General features: G+C 43.2%; 2 non-coding genes across 2 annotated transcripts; both read left to right on the forward strand.

Annotated features, from left to right (window-relative positions):
• The first annotated feature begins 12,382 nt into the window (after nt 1-12,382).
• On the forward strand, nt 12,383-12,456 carry trnan-guu (transfer RNA asparagine (anticodon GUU)). The gene has a single exon. It is a non-coding gene; the product is annotated as a tRNA-Asn (tRNA).
• Nucleotides 12,457-13,982: 1,526 nt separating this feature from the next.
• Nucleotides 13,983-14,054, forward strand: trnaq-uug (transfer RNA glutamine (anticodon UUG)). Its single transcript has one exon. It is a non-coding gene; the product is annotated as a tRNA-Gln (tRNA).
• Nucleotides 14,055-15,576: the final 1,522 nt, after the last annotated feature.

The raw sequence follows: 15,576 nt of genomic DNA on the forward strand, positions 1-15,576 counted from the left end.
CAGACCAAAATGAAAATCAGTGGGAGACACCTTCATTGTGGACCCTGTTGGTCATACCATTGCTGTTGTAGGGCCTGATTAGCGGGGGACAGTGGCCATGGCTCACCGGGGTATGGTTGGTGAGGGATTTCTCCCTGGCCCTCTAGGGGGCTGTGCTGGGGCTCTTGGCATTCTCTTGCATAGTGGCCTTGCTGACCACAGTTGTAGCAAAGGAAGTAGGGCTGAGAGGTCCTTCCTCCAGGCCTGGACCTAGTCATTCCTCCTCCTCTCTGAAAACCTCGCCCTCTTCCTCTTGTGGGCCAATTTTGCTGGCTCGTGTTCGCTGGCCATGGTGGTTGTGGGGTGGTGGCCAGGAAGCTTGTGCTCTCTGTAAGAGTTGAGTGACTGCTTCCAACACTGGGGCTTCTGACTGTTGGGGGTTCTGTGAGACTGTCTTTGTTTAGCTTTGCTGGGCTTGGGCTTGTTTAATTCTTCCAGTTGTTTCTTTAACACTTGAGTTTGTAGTCTTTTTAATTCATCTTCTTGTTGCTCTGCTCCTTTTTGGTGTTTGACAGGAATGACGCACATTCTCGCCCCATGTTGCATCGGTCATTGTTTGCAGGCCTACTACTCCTCCTAACTGTGTCTGAACTGCTGTGGGTATCCCCCTAGTACCCCATGGCGGAACAGCGCCACTGTGGCGGCGGACTGGTCCCACGGTTCCCTCATAGCACGCTGCCAAATCTTTTTTGCTCTATCTGCATAGGCATCAAAATTTCATCACTTAGTCTTTTTAAATCATGCCATGCTGCATGATCCCCAACTGTGGGATACATGCGGTGCAGCTCAGCCCAAATGCCAGGGTTACTGCTGATGCAGGCACTGATGCGGGAACAGTGGGTCCAGCTCCCCTCTGGTGAGGGCAGCACTAGCTTCATCTGCTCCCATTACTCTACCCAATACTGCTCTGAGATCTCCCAAACACAGCTGCACTCCTGCTGTAAGACTATTGAAAGCTGTGAGGAAATGCTCAGCCCCTCCTGTCAGGGAGGGAGTTTTGCACACAGAGCATCTAAGTCACCAAACTGTAAGGGGTGTACATCAACAGTCCTCCTCCTCCTCCTACTGGGCGGAGTGGGCATTGTAGCCCCGCCTCTGGTGTGTGGCGCGTCTGCTCTTCCTCACTGAGCTCATTCACTGTTCGACGCAGCTGCTCTTGCTGCTCTTTTATCTTCTGAACTCTTTGTTAAGTCTTTCCCTTATTCTAGTTGATCTTCGCAGCATAACTTCGTCAGGGTCCTCGTTGGTAAATTTACCTTTAAATGTGCCTGCTACAAAAACGTCTTGAGGACTTTGTGATCTAGATCTGGGCCTGCGTTTATGTCGTTTTTTAGTCCTTTCCCTAGAGCTAGAGCTTCTGTCTGTTTGCTCACTTTCCTCTGCTGTCTGACTGTTCGCTATCTTCCTTACTTCCTGAGTCTTGTGGGGTACTATGGTGAGGTGGACTGGGTCCTTTTACTGACATGTGAAAATGCTCTGGATTTTGTTGGCAAAAGACGCTGAATATGGGTACTAGCTTTGCTTGGGCCGGCTGGGACTGTGGCCGCTGGTTGTGGGGGAGCCGCTGCTGCTCCCCCTGACGCTGACTGTACCATTAAATTTAGATAACATTCTAAATCCTGTACGCGCCCTCTAATGCCGGTATCAATGGTCTGTGGTACGTCTATTTGTAATGCATTTGGCTGTAAATGGGCAGTTACCACTGGGGCTTGGACTGTGGGTTTTGATGCCGTTGGACCTGTATACGCGCGGTGGAGCGGAATTCTTAGGTTTCTTATGTCTGGATAAAAGGGTTTGTTGGCGGGGGCGCCTCAGCGGGCAGCGGGTTTTCTCTGCGCTAGCGGTTTTATTCTGTTCAGCTTCTGTCTCAGTTTTTGTGAACTTTTGTCATCTTGTTTTGTCAATCCCATTGTTTCTGTATGCATTTGTCATTTTCAACCCCACCCATATTTCTCTTTCTGCGCTTCATACTCCTTCTGCTTTGGTTTAGTCAATTTAAACCATTTTCTTTCTTTTCCTCCTCTGCCTGCCTTTCCGCATACTCCAACTTACTTTTTTCATACTTCACTATTTCATTCACTTTCTCCGGGGACGGCGCCCCTTCTCCCCAATCCATCCTCCTCTCTCCCATTCTTTCACAATCTCTTTTGCTACTTTCTCCTCTCCTTTATTGCCATACTTTTTCACTGCCCTACTAACACTTTACCATAAGGGTGTCATTTTACAACAAATAAGCAGTGAGAAAAAATCCAACAACCAAACCACAACAAAAATCACACATGCAACAACAAACAACTTTTTCATTAAGACTCCATCTAGAGCCTTTTTTATGTACATCTCTATAATCTTTACAACTTAAAAAGTGACCTCTCACTCCTTTGCACAAATACACTCGCGGTGGACTCGTAATATTACAATGACAATCTGTTAACTGCAATTCTTTTTCAGGTTGTTCACACAGAACCAAGGGTGGCAATTCACAATCACTCATCTGAACTATCTGTCCTTAGCAGTCTCCTACCTCGTCAACCATCTGGACGTATTTTCCTCTGACTATTTGTCCCTTTTCCTCTCCTACCGCCACCCTATTATTCAACAATTCTCTCACAACTCTCTAGTTGTTTTTCTCTGTTTAATCACATCACATGCCCCAACATTTCATCTGTTTGTATCCCTTTAATTACAGCACATTCAATCAATACTTTTCGCTTAAACAACACTTACGACAGTTGAAATTGATCACATCAATTTAGTTTTCAGCCAATACAGAATTGTGATTTTAAACAGGCTTCTGCTTACCTTTTTTGTTGAGAGCTCTCAGTGATCACACCAACGAATCGCAGTATCGCCGCTCAGTCCCCTTCACGGGCTGCGGGATGTCAGTCCGGCGGTGGCTGAGCTGAACCGGACCGTGGACACAATGCCAAGGTCCAGTTGGATTCTCCTGTCCAATTACGTTATCACGTCCGGGGTCACCAATTTGTTGGAGAATCCTTCTATAAACTGACAACTGACTCCATGATGAATTAACACAGCGTTTATTCTTGTGGTCAACAGATGAAATGCGTTTCCGGGCAGTTAAACGTGCACGGACCTGATGGAAACTTGTCTATACAGAGGTTCCCAAAAAGGCACTTAAACAATAGCGTGCTCAGGTTTATATTGGTTCCCCTTGTGGGGCCTGATTGGTCAGCTATACTGTTGCTGGGGTACAATCCCTGCTCTGCCTCTTCCTTCTTGCTGTCTATTATTTTCAGTTATCATTTACTTCACAGACAGCTATTTTCACTCCCTCCTTAGTTTGTATGTCCTGTTCTCTGAGTTATCAGACCGTCCTGAACTTCAGTGTCCTTGGCCTCACCATCTCCTCTTCTCGTGCTCACTGTAGCTTATCTGACTAAGATAGCCCTTCCTGTTCTCTCCCTCCTAGCCGTACCCCAGCTGCAAAGCATAATGTATAATATGTCCACACACACACCACTCTTATTTAGTCTTGGTTAATTCAGTATATACTTTAAGCCAGCTTTTACGTGGCCGTTCCTGAGTGCCCTGTTCATCACCACCTCAGTCATTGTATTATTTTCCCACAAAATCCAGGCCTCACCTATTCCCCATTGTCACGGGCAATATTTTGTCCTTGCGTTTTTCTTCTGCCAATCAAAAACAATCTTGCTACACTTTTGTATGGCTTTATCTTGTCAAGTATTAACCAACGTTTTGATACCAGGAACCCAACGAGGTTTCACAGATCATTCAGTTTTTAGGACAATTTCTCTGGCGGTAAAATCTGCCAGTCATGTCTCTTCAGGTCCGTTGACAGTTTGGGGCAACGGGCAGCTCCACGTGCATCGTTAATTGTTTTCCAGAAGACAGAAGATGGGTGCACCGTTCCCGGTGACGCTGCAATACGGGTCGATGCGTGGGGTTTAGAATTGTGCATATACACATCAACTTTCTTTTACATTACTGCATATACACATCAACTTTCTTTTTGATTCATCATCACCATTCATTATGTCATCATCACAATTCATTATGACATCAACTTTCTTTTATATTACTGCATATACACTAGGGGTGATCCGAGTATCCGGCTGAAACGAGTATCCGGTACGGTTAAAGCACTTTCGCCGAGTACAAGTATTATCCGAGTAATATGAGTCAATATCCGTGCTCGGATTGAATAAAACTCCTCAACTGGCCGCGCAGCGTTCTGTGATAATCACAGCGCCCCCCCCCCCCCCGCCTACAAACCGCTCGGATCAATCACACACACACAGAAACATGGAGAAATGCGCTCTCTCTCGCTCCTCTCTCGCTCTCTCCTGCTCCGTCAGTCAATTCGGTCTGCGGATCTGTCCGTTACGTTTAGGGTTTCTTCAGCTTCAGGTTTGTTTTAACTTCGGTTTGTAGTCCTTACATAGTAACCAGTAGATTTCTGGTGAACGTGGGGTTTGTAGTCCTTACATAGTAACCAGTAGATTTCTGGTGAACGTGGGGTTTGTAGTCCTTACATAGTAACCAGTAGATTTCTGGTGAACGTGGGGTTTGTAGTCCTTACATAGTAACCAGTAGATTTCTGGTGAACGTGGGTTTCAGACGTGCTGCTTGGTTTTAAATGCAACTCCCTTGCGTCTCTGCCATCGAGATATTCTTTTTTTAAACCGTCAGCTGGCTCATTAAAGTCAATGCAGATATGATAAACAGCATCTGCCCCCGCCCCCTCTCTCTCTTTCCTCTCTCTCTCTGTGTCTCTCTCTTACTCACACACACACCACACACACCATATACCTGGTGTGGAAATAAAAAAATAAAAAGAACCCCAAAAAAAAATCACACTGATCATTAAAAAATAAAAAGTTATATTGAGTATGAAACTCTTGTTCATTACATTTTACTTCATAATTGCAACCGCATGTGTTGTATTCATTGTTGCAAAAACGTTCTGTATATAGTTTGTTTGTTACCATGACAACACCATCAATCTGAAGCTCGATGCTGTCATGTAAATAGTTTTCATATCAGCAATAAATATAACAATTTTTGATCAACTCATATCAATTGCATGCTTAAATAACATACCGGTTAAAGCCCCGTCCATTTCAAGACCACCCGACCCACTTCCGGGTTAAATCTGACCACTTCCGGTTTAGGCCCCGCCCAGTCCGAGTACGGATCCGGATACAGATAATTCATGTGGTAAACAGATACAGATACAGATAATGCTGTACTCGCTCATCCTACACCTAACCATGTGTCCTGTATCATAGTTACATGTATGACCTTTGCAGCAAAAGAACATGTGAAAATCAGTTTGATATTCAGTGAGGTTGACTGGTTGTTTAGAGGCTAAAACAGGTTTAAACTAACTGTCCCTGTTTAGGCTGTTGGGTGCTAACTCTAGCAGGAGGATAACACGGGTAGACACCACCGATTGTTTCATTTCTCTCTCCACTGACAGACCTCCTAATGTACAAACTACAGAGCTACGTGTTGAAATTGACTGGAATTCTCCTTTAAGGAAAAGTCCATCTTCTTTAAAAAGATGTCTTAATGCACCTCTCCATATTTCCTGACATTTGCCGTTACAATCAGATATGCCACTGTAAAAAATAGAATGTTGGCACATGTAGGGAGCTGCGTTGGGAACCGGAGGGTCGCCAGTTCAAGTCCCCATGCGGACCAAATTACAGAGTGTCGTTGGATGCTACGTCACATCCTGGGAACTGCCAGGTACCCCCCCAACCGCTCAAGGCGCTGGTCCAGCTGGTAGCCCACTCACTCTCACATCTCTCCATTAGTGCTTGAATAGATCCTGAGCGTGTGTGTGTGTGTATTTCAGGCCTGTGTGTGATTACTAACAAAGTGTACACAGAGTGTAATTTCCCCACTGGGGATCAATAAATATTATAGATTAAATTATATTAATCAAAAAGAAAGATGATGTGTGTATGTATTAATCAAAAATAACGTATAGGCATAAAACGTATAGGCATATATGCATATGGGTTAGGGACCATCATGTGAAGTCCCCATGCGGACCAAAGAATGGAGTGTGGGCACTGCCAGGTGCACTTGTGCAAGGCTTGCAGCCCACTCGCTCTGACAGTTCTCTCATGTGTGCATAAACAGGTCCTGAGAGTGTGTATTTCAGCCCTGTGTGTGATTAGTAACAGAGTGTAAATTGTAATTTCCCCACTGAGGATAATTAAATTATTTTAATCAATAAGAAAGATGATGTGTATATGCATTAACTGGTGTAGATGGAACATCGTAAGCACCTTTGATCCGCATTAAAGGATCAAAAGCATTCCTTTGATGTGCCAACATTCTATTTTGTACAGTGAGATATCTGATTGGTGGAACTCCCTGTTACCATGGAAATGTTCAGTGCACCTGCAAACTCACTAACAGCCCTATTTCATGCTACTTTGACAAATTCTATGCTTTTCAGAATTTACATTAACAAATAATAAGTTACTTTCTTTTTGATTAATGCATATACACATCAACTTTCTTTTTGATTTATAAATGTACACATCAACTTTCTTTTCATTAAATATAAACCATTCATTATGTCATCATCATAACTTTCTTTTAGATTAATGCATAGACACATCAATCTAATTTCTTTTCTTTATGTCATCATCACTATTCATTATGTCATCATCACTGTTCATTATGTCATATATATGTAACCCACCCTAAATTTGATTGTATTCTTTAAAACTTAAGTAGGGATAATGTGATAGTGTGATCAATAATTGTCACAACACAAAGTATGAGTTTCCTATGTTCACCTTATTAATCAGACAACAATAGTTCAGGTTAGGCCGCTTTGTGTTAATTAATTTTCAACACTTTTCAGCAGTGGTAAACGTGTTGCGGTAATGCCCACTAGGTGGCCACTGCGCAGCGCTGCTGTTCTTTTCTGAACGTGGTGCAGAGGGAGAAACAGCGAAAGCGTAGCTCTGAAAGATGACGAGAATAATATCCTGAAGAGTGAAATATTTTTGTTCTTTCTTTTGATGGTGGCGTCTGAAACCTTTTCTGTTAACATAGCTGTAGGCTACTGAGGGACTGTGTGTCGACTGTGAGCGGGACAGCGCGGGTGCGACGGAGGAGCGGTGTGTTGCCATTCCAGCCATGCGGGAGAGAGAGCGTGGTGGAGAGCGGGCTGGACTATGAACTTTAGACTTTATGAACCTGAGTTTGGAATTCCATTTCTACTATCTCATCAACGAGGTTTTTCCCTCCTGTGGAGTTGAAGGAAAATGTTGGATATCATTTTTTTTAAACTGAGCTCAACAGGTACTGGGTTGTGCACAACTAAACTAAATTGACTATTGCTGCAGGAAAACAGGTAGTTTTGTTTGTTTGTTTGTTTGTTTTATTTTCTTCTGGCCAGAACATATGTCATCATTATTACCTGACATTTTGGTTAGTAAGTGGAGTGTCAAATTCATTGTTGGACATTTTAAATCATAATTTTTTTTTAAAAGAGTTACAGTGCGGTTGTGTTTTCATTTCTCTGTGTGAAGTCAATACTCATCTACAGCCAAAGACTAATTAGTTATTACATGTCAGTGCATTTGATATCTATTTCATCTTTATCCCTCAAACCAGGACATTGCTAAAAGTATTTAAGTAGTGATCCCAGAACTTGAGGTTATCTTTTTTCACAGGTAATGTTGAAGGCTGATCAGAACCTGGTTACATATACACATCAACTTTATTTCATTTATGCAATGTACACATCAACTTTTTTCTAATTAATGCATATACACTTCAACTTTCTTTGATGTTAATGCATATACACATCAACTTTCTTTTTAATTGATGCAAATGCACATCAACTTTTGTTTTGAATGATGCATATACACGTCAACTTTCTTTTAGATAGAGAGAGAATTATTAGGGACACATCATATCCAGCTCACCGACTTCTCACACACAAAAATTGTACATATAATCTCAGGCACAGGCGAGCGCACAGCATTATCACAAAGAGAACACGTTTTTTTAAGAGCTTCTTTCTAGCTGCAGTGAGACTTTTGGCCAAAACAAAATGAACTGTTCTGCTCAGGGCCTGTGTAACATAACATATCTGGGCAATACACCTGTGCATCTTATTTACTCATTTAATAATAACTGTGCACTTCAGTATCTTATAAGGGGCTGTCTTTAGGGGCCAAGGGCCATTTGCAATTATACTTTTTGTAATTTAGGAATGCAAATGTAGTTAATTTTAGTTGTACTTTTTCATGGTTTTGTGCAATTTTATTTAATTATAATGTAAATGCTTTGTGTGTCTTTATAAACTCAACTTGACTCTCTGAGTAACAACTGCACAATAGTTCCTATGCGTGAAAACACAAATGGCAAATAAAGTTCTTGAATCTTGAATCTTGAATCTAATGCACGTACACATCAACTTTATTTTAGATTAATGCATAAACACATCAACTTTCTTTTAGATTAATGCATATACACATCAACTTTCTTTTAGATTAATACATATACACATAGACTTTGAAGTATGTGTAAGTTATTTAACAATACATGAACATGTAAAGTTCCTTTTGTTTTTAAACAAACTATTATATAGCATTCTGCATATTTTTTTCTTTGATTACAAGATACAGGTGAGTATGTACTATGAATATATATATATAGGCGGCTATTATTATTGACAGAATTTTTACAGATAGCTATAATAAGTTAGGCTAAAATGAGCAGAATAACAATGATTTAAAGGTAGTACAAATAAAGTAAAGTTTGGGCAGAAACTATCCGAATTAAAGTGCAGTGGAAAGTAATTGCATATTACAGTTAAAGTACGGTAGTGCAGATGCAAATGTAAACAATTGGTACTGTAAATAAACAGCAGTGCAAATTGAAATGTAAGTAGTGCAAAAAGATGCCGATGTAAACAGTCGTTACTATAGTAACAGTCAGCAGTGCAGGTGAACATTATAATATTGCAGATAACAAAATGGAGGCAGGTGTGAGGAGGTAGAGGAGAGTCTGTCAATATATGAGGAGAGTGGGATCAATGAGGAACGGAGTTCAATAAAGAGACAGCTCTGGGGAAAAAACTGTTCTTTAGTCTGCTGGTCCTGGTCCGGAGGACCCTGAAACGCCTGCCGGAGGGCAGGAGAGAAAACAGTCTGTGGGCTGGGTGAGAGGAGTCCTTCAGGATGCTGCGAGCTCGATGCAGACAGCGTTTCTTCTGGATGTGCTCGATGGCGGGTAGTGGAGTCCTGGTGATGCGCTGGGCGGTTTTCACCACCGCTGCAGTGCCTTGCGCTCTGCCACAGAACGCTCCCATACCACACTGTTGCACAGTTGTCAGGATGCTTTCTATTGCACAGCGATAGAAGTTCACCAGGATAGTTGAGGAAAGGTGATTCTTCCTCAGTGTCCTCAGGAAGAAGAGGCGCTGGTGAGCCTTCTTGACCAGGCAGGAGGTGTTGGTTGACCAGGACATGTCCGCCGAGATGTGGATCCCCAGAAACTTGAAACTGGAGACACGCTCAACAGCCATTCCATCGATGTGGATGGTGTCGTGCGTGCCTCTTGGCTCCTTTCTGAAGTCCACGATGAGCTCCTTGGTTTTTGGTGGTGTTGAGGAGCTGGTTATTTTCAGTGCACCATGTGGCCAGGTGCTGGATCTCTTCCTATAGGCATCTCATCGTTGTTGCTGATGAGACCAATCACCGTATGTCGTCCGCAAACTTGATGATGGAATTAGATTCGTACACAGGCTTGCAGTCGGAGGTGAAGAGGGAGTAGAGAAACGGGCTCAGCACACAGCCCTGTGGTACACCAGTGTTGAGTGTGATGGACGTGGAGCAGTTGGAGCCTGATCGAACATTCTGGGGTCTGTTGGTGAGAAAAGTCCAAAATCCATTGCACGTGGGGGTGTTGATGCCCAGGTCTCCAAGTTTGGCTATTAACTGGCCGGGATGACAGTGTGAATGCTGAGCTGAAGTCAACAAACAGTATTCGTGCATAAGTGTTCTTATTGTCCAGATGTGTGAGCACAGAGTGCAGTGCCATGGAAACCGCATCCTCTGTGCTCCTATTGCTACGGTAGGCAAACTGGTGTGAGTCCAATGTTGATGGTAGCAAGTCTTTTAGTGTGCCAGGACCAGCCGCTCAAGCACTTCATTACAAGGGTGTGAGTGCTACAGGGCGGTAGTCGTTAAGGCACTTCGGGCTGGAGTGTTTTTGGCACTGGCACAATGGAAGTGCATTTAAGCATGTTGGTACAGCTGCTTGGGCAAGAGACAGGTTGAAGATGTCTGTAAAAACTCCAGCAAGCTGCTCCGCACATGCCCTGAGTACACGTCCAGGGATGGTATCCGGTCCAGCAGCCTTGTGCGTGCTGATCCTGCTCAGTGCCTTGCAGACATCTGTGGAGGAGAGTGTGATGGGGGGTGGTCATCTGAGGGTTTGAGCTTGGTGGCAGTTTCTCTGTTGTCTCTTTCAAAGCGAGCATAAAAGTCATTAAGCTCGTTCAGGAAGTTGACATCAGTGGCTGTGGGTGTGGAGTGAGTGGGTTTGTAGTCACTGATGGCCTGAATGCCCTGCCACATGCGTCGAGGGTCAGCGTTGGAGAAGTGTCCCTCTATCTTCAGCTTGTAGCAGTGCTTGGCCTCTTTAATGCCCCTTTTCAGATTTGCCCTGGATGTGCTATAGGCCTGTGCGTCTCCTGATCTGAAGGCAGTATTGCGTGTCTTCAATAGGAGTCGCACTTTCCTGTTCATCCATGGCTTCTGATTTGGGTATGTGGTGATCTGCTTCTGGGTTGTAACAGTGTCTATGGTGGTGTTAATATAATCCAGTACAGAGGAGGTGTAGCAGTCAATGTCCGTGTGAGAGCCACTGGTGGCTTGAGTAGCAAAACATACTCCAGTCTGTGTGTAGAACCTTTCCTGAAGTGATAAATCTGCTCCTGCAGGCCACACCTTGATGGTCTTCACTGATGGCTTCACGCGGTTGATGAGAGGTGCATATTTGGGGGTGAGGAACAAAGAAAGGTGATCTGACTGTCCCAGGTGGGGGAGGGGTGTCGCGACGTAGGCTCCAGCCATGTTTGTGTAAACATGGTCTAAAGTTTTGTTTCCTCTGGTGTGACAAGAACATGCTGGTGAAATTTTGGTAGCACTGACTTCAAGTTGAATGATTAAAATCACCAGCAACAATAAACGCAGCTTCCGGGTGAACGGTCTGTTGTTTACTGATGGCTGCGTGAAGTTCTTTCATCGCAAACTTGGCGTCAGCGTCCGGGGGAATATAGGCTGCAGTGATAATCGTACAAGTGAACTCCCGTGGTAGATAGAACGGTCTACATTTAACCATGAGAAACTCAAGGTTAGCTGAACAATGTCTCCCAACAATAGCAGAGTTTGTGCACCAAGCTTTGTTAATGTAAATGCACAGACCACCACCTCTGGTCTTGCCTGAGCCATCTAGTGTTCTATCCGCCCGGAATGTGTGGCGTCCCGCTAGCTCGATAGCATTGTCCTGTATTGCGCTGTTTAACCATGTTTCCGTGAAGATTATGACATTACAGTTCAAAAGTCTCATACTGTGTGTAATGCTGAGTCGGATCTCCTCCATTTTGTTCATCAGCGACCGTACATTGGCAAGGAAAATGCTGGGTAAAGAGAGCCGGTGTGGTGTTAAATTTAGCTTAGTTCTTAGTCCTGCGCGCTTCCCCCGCCTTTGTTTACGATCTCGACGCCGCCTGCGTGCACTTCCGCCCGGCCGGGCAGAGTGCGTAGCCTCGGGTCTTCTGGCGATCTCAGGAAGGAGTCGAAGATTGTCCGTAAAACTGTCGGAAATTTGCAAACCAATGTCCAAAAGCTCACGTCGGTTGTACGATGTAAAGGCACAACTGTTCTGTACGAACAGACCCGAAATGAGGAAGAAAAATACCGCAAAATTGCAGAATCTGGAGAGACCGCGAGCCTCGCAATGTACTCGCGCCGCCATCTTGGTCGTAAGATGTAAGGTGGCGTGCAACTGTATGTAAATGATCAAGCTTGTTCCTGTGACCAAGAAACCACCAGCAAAATGACTGATACATCATCAGTTCCAGAACTTTCTTGGATGCCAAGTATTTGAATTCAAAGTCAGATTTCAATTGACATGTAAGAAAAATGCAATGCACGTCCAGCTTCTACATTTCAGCATGAGTCAGCTTCCCCAATTTCTGAGTAACAGGAAAATAGCCTGATAAGCAGACATGTGCAGCTCAACCTCAACAAGCCATAAAGCAAATGCTTGTGGCTTAAAGATCGAGCTCCCGCTCATAAAACATCAGACAGGTGCAGTCTCTGTGGCGCAATAGGTCAGCGCAGTCGGCTGTTAACCGAAAGGATGGTGGTTCAAGTCCACCCAGGGACGTTTGTTGCTTAAATAACCCGGAGTGAGCCAACTCTGGGATTTGTCCTTCTGCAGAAGACCATAGAGCAGCCCAAAGATAACCCAAGTGGCCTTACCTCTATTAGAAGGTACAGTCCTGCAAACCATGTAAATATTAATCTTTACGTTCATCAGAGATGGGAAGTAACAAAACACAAATACTTCATTACTGTACTCCAGTTGAATTTTCAGGTATTTTTACTTTACTATTTATTTTTTGGGCGACTTTTTACTTCTACTCGAATATCGGTACTTTCTACTCCCTACATTTTACAAAATTGGCTTGTTACTTTAGTTTTGTACTAAAGGTTGTCTATCAGGTGTGATTTGGAGTCCATGTCGGAGAATAGCGCGGACATGCACCTCACACCACGAGCAGGCGCGCACGGCACACGGAGACAAAAGTGAGAGAAAAGAAAAAGAGACTAGCTGTCTGGAGGATAATCAGCTGAGAATGTGTGTGCGTCTTTGAGAACTGTAAGTCATAGAACTGATGTTGTCAGTTCATTTAAGCCTGTTGTTGTATTGGTCTGTAGTTCTGGTACATTTAAAAGTTAGCTTGTTTACGTTCTTCTACTGTTGGCTAGGTTACACCTGGCTGTTGATTCGATATAATGGCGATTGTTGAACGTCCTTGCTCATTAAGATAATGTAATTAGTAGTTGGTTTATTGTTTTTATTTACTAGCATATATGATTCCTATACATTGTGTATTGTAGCCTTTACAAAGTTGTTTATTTCATTTATTACCACACACACATTCATAGCAGAGCTGCCCCCCCCCCTCCCATGTTTATACTGATGATTGATTGTAATAAATCAACAGAGAGAAGTTGTCTCCATCTGTGTTTTAACAGACACACCTGGGCCGAAGTTGGAAACCACAATCAGCTTTAAATCCAGTTCTAATCTAGTCCTCACTAAATTTCAAATAATTTCCCTGGAGTTACCATTACAAAATGTAATCTAATTAAATTGGAACATACACAGACTTCTCACAAAATCACACTTGAATTCATGTCTTGCTACTCGGTCAGAATCTTATTAACCTGGAGTCCCAGTCTCTGTCAATATAAATAAGCTATATGTTTATATATGTTTTAGGCCTATTGGCAGACGGCCATTTAAAATGTAGGCAACGGCATATAAAGAATAAAGAATAAAGAGTCTTTTCTCCATGTCTACTGTAGTTTCTCAGTGTGCTCTCTAGTGACATGTGTCTGGTCCAGGTAGCTTTGTCATTCATAAGGCTACTTTTACTTTTATATTTTAAGTATATTGCTAAGCCTGTACTTTGGTACTTTTACTTGAGTAAAGAAGTTAAATCAGTACTTCTACTTTTACCAGAGTATTTGTTAACACAATTATCTCTTCTTCTACTTGAGCACGGGCAGTGAGCACTTTTGCCATCTCTGACGGCCTCTGTATTGTTCTGTTTAGAGTATGTATATATGTTGTGTGTATAGACTAGTCCATTTTAGTTAACAAACCCTTGCAACACTTTTAAAGGTTCCATGGTGTAATGGTTAGCACTCTGGACTTTGAATCCAGCGATCTGAGTTCAAATCTCGGTGGAACCTGGTTTTTAAGCCACACCACAGGTAAAAAAGATCAACCTTTCAACTTTCCACATCTAGTTTACAGTAAGCTTACAGGTTTAACTGTGTAATATTCACACTGGCAGTGAGAACCACTGTAGAAATTATTATCTTGGTCAATGTTGTTTTCAATGTCTTGTGGTTTATGTTCTGTGTATTTGAAAGTTTGAAACTTCAGTTGATTATATGTAACAGAGAAGTTTCTGTCCAAGTTTGCCATGATGATTGTGTTTGATACGTCCAATTCAGTTTGTATGCAGTTACCTTATGTAGACCTATGTTGCTCTTGATTCATTCCTTCTTCAAACTTATCCAGCTCGGTGTTGTCCCTGATGAGAATCACTTCAATCTCTTTTGCTGCCTCAGGCGTCAACCCGTGAAGTTTGATGTATATTTTACAATTTCTTGCTCATGTTGCCTGGATCTTGTTTTGTTTTCCGAGTATGAGTGCTTTCTTGGCAATATCAGCATTTTTCTTGGTGAGGTGTTTGTTGATGTAAACTTGGATGCCTTTTAATTTCCTTCCTTGTCTGAGAAGTGCGGACTTTTTCTTTCTGTTGGTGAACCGGATTATTACCAATGGAGTGGCCGTTTGTTTTTGCTCGGCAGAGTATGACAATCCTCAATGTCCCTGCTATCAACATAAATGCCTTTGCTGTCCAAAAAGCAAATCACATGTTGTTCCAGCGTCTCCTTCTCCTCCTCGAGAGCTTCCCTCAGCCTAGCAGTGGTGTATCCAGCGTCTGCGGCCACCCTGGCATAGTTCCGTTGTTTGGTTCTCAGGCCGCTGATAATCACATTGCATTGCTCGAGGTCAGCAACTCAAGTTTCAGAAAAGCAATCTTCTCCACGTTTTGCCCGTTTAGCGTTTGTATTTTACTCATCAGATCTATGATTTTTCTTCTGTTGCACTGCACTGCAACAGAAGAAATCTCCGCCGACAAGAAGTCCAGAGATTTCTTTATCTCCTCAACCTCATCGGGTAGGGTTGCATTTTTCTTAGGTGGCATATTCTCCTGGGCCTGGTGGTAGCCGGCTGCTCCTGGTCCTGGTGGTAGGTGGCTGCACCAGAGCACCTGAGATGTCAGGGTTTGCAATCTCCACCTCTGAAAAATGCCTCTTCTTAGCCGGATTACGTCTGTCCATGTCGTAAATAGTAGCGGCGATGCCTCAAAACCGAGAATATAATGGGGTGTGATCATTTTAATTATGATCGTTTCCAGCTGCTGCATTTATCAATGTACGATCTGATTGGTGTGATACAACGTTTCATGAATCTCACGTGAAGCCTGTCGTACGTTAGGTTAATAAATGAGGGCCATTAGCTCTAAGGATGTGCTTCAATACATAACTGAAGTGGACACACTAATGAGTAGCACAATGGTGCAATCTGTTTACCTGCTAAAGCAACCTGCTAAAGCCTTTTCCCAAGCTAAAAGAAAACTAGGCGCTCTTCTACAAAAGCACAGCTGGGAGTGCTTGAGAGATCTTTGAGGTGCAGCGT

The sequence above is a fragment of the Etheostoma spectabile genome, unplaced genomic scaffold (assembly GCF_008692095.1).
Source record: "Etheostoma spectabile isolate EspeVRDwgs_2016 unplaced genomic scaffold, UIUC_Espe_1.0 scaffold00006385, whole genome shotgun sequence".
In the NCBI taxonomy this organism is placed as follows: domain Eukaryota; kingdom Metazoa; phylum Chordata; class Actinopteri; order Perciformes; family Percidae; genus Etheostoma; species Etheostoma spectabile.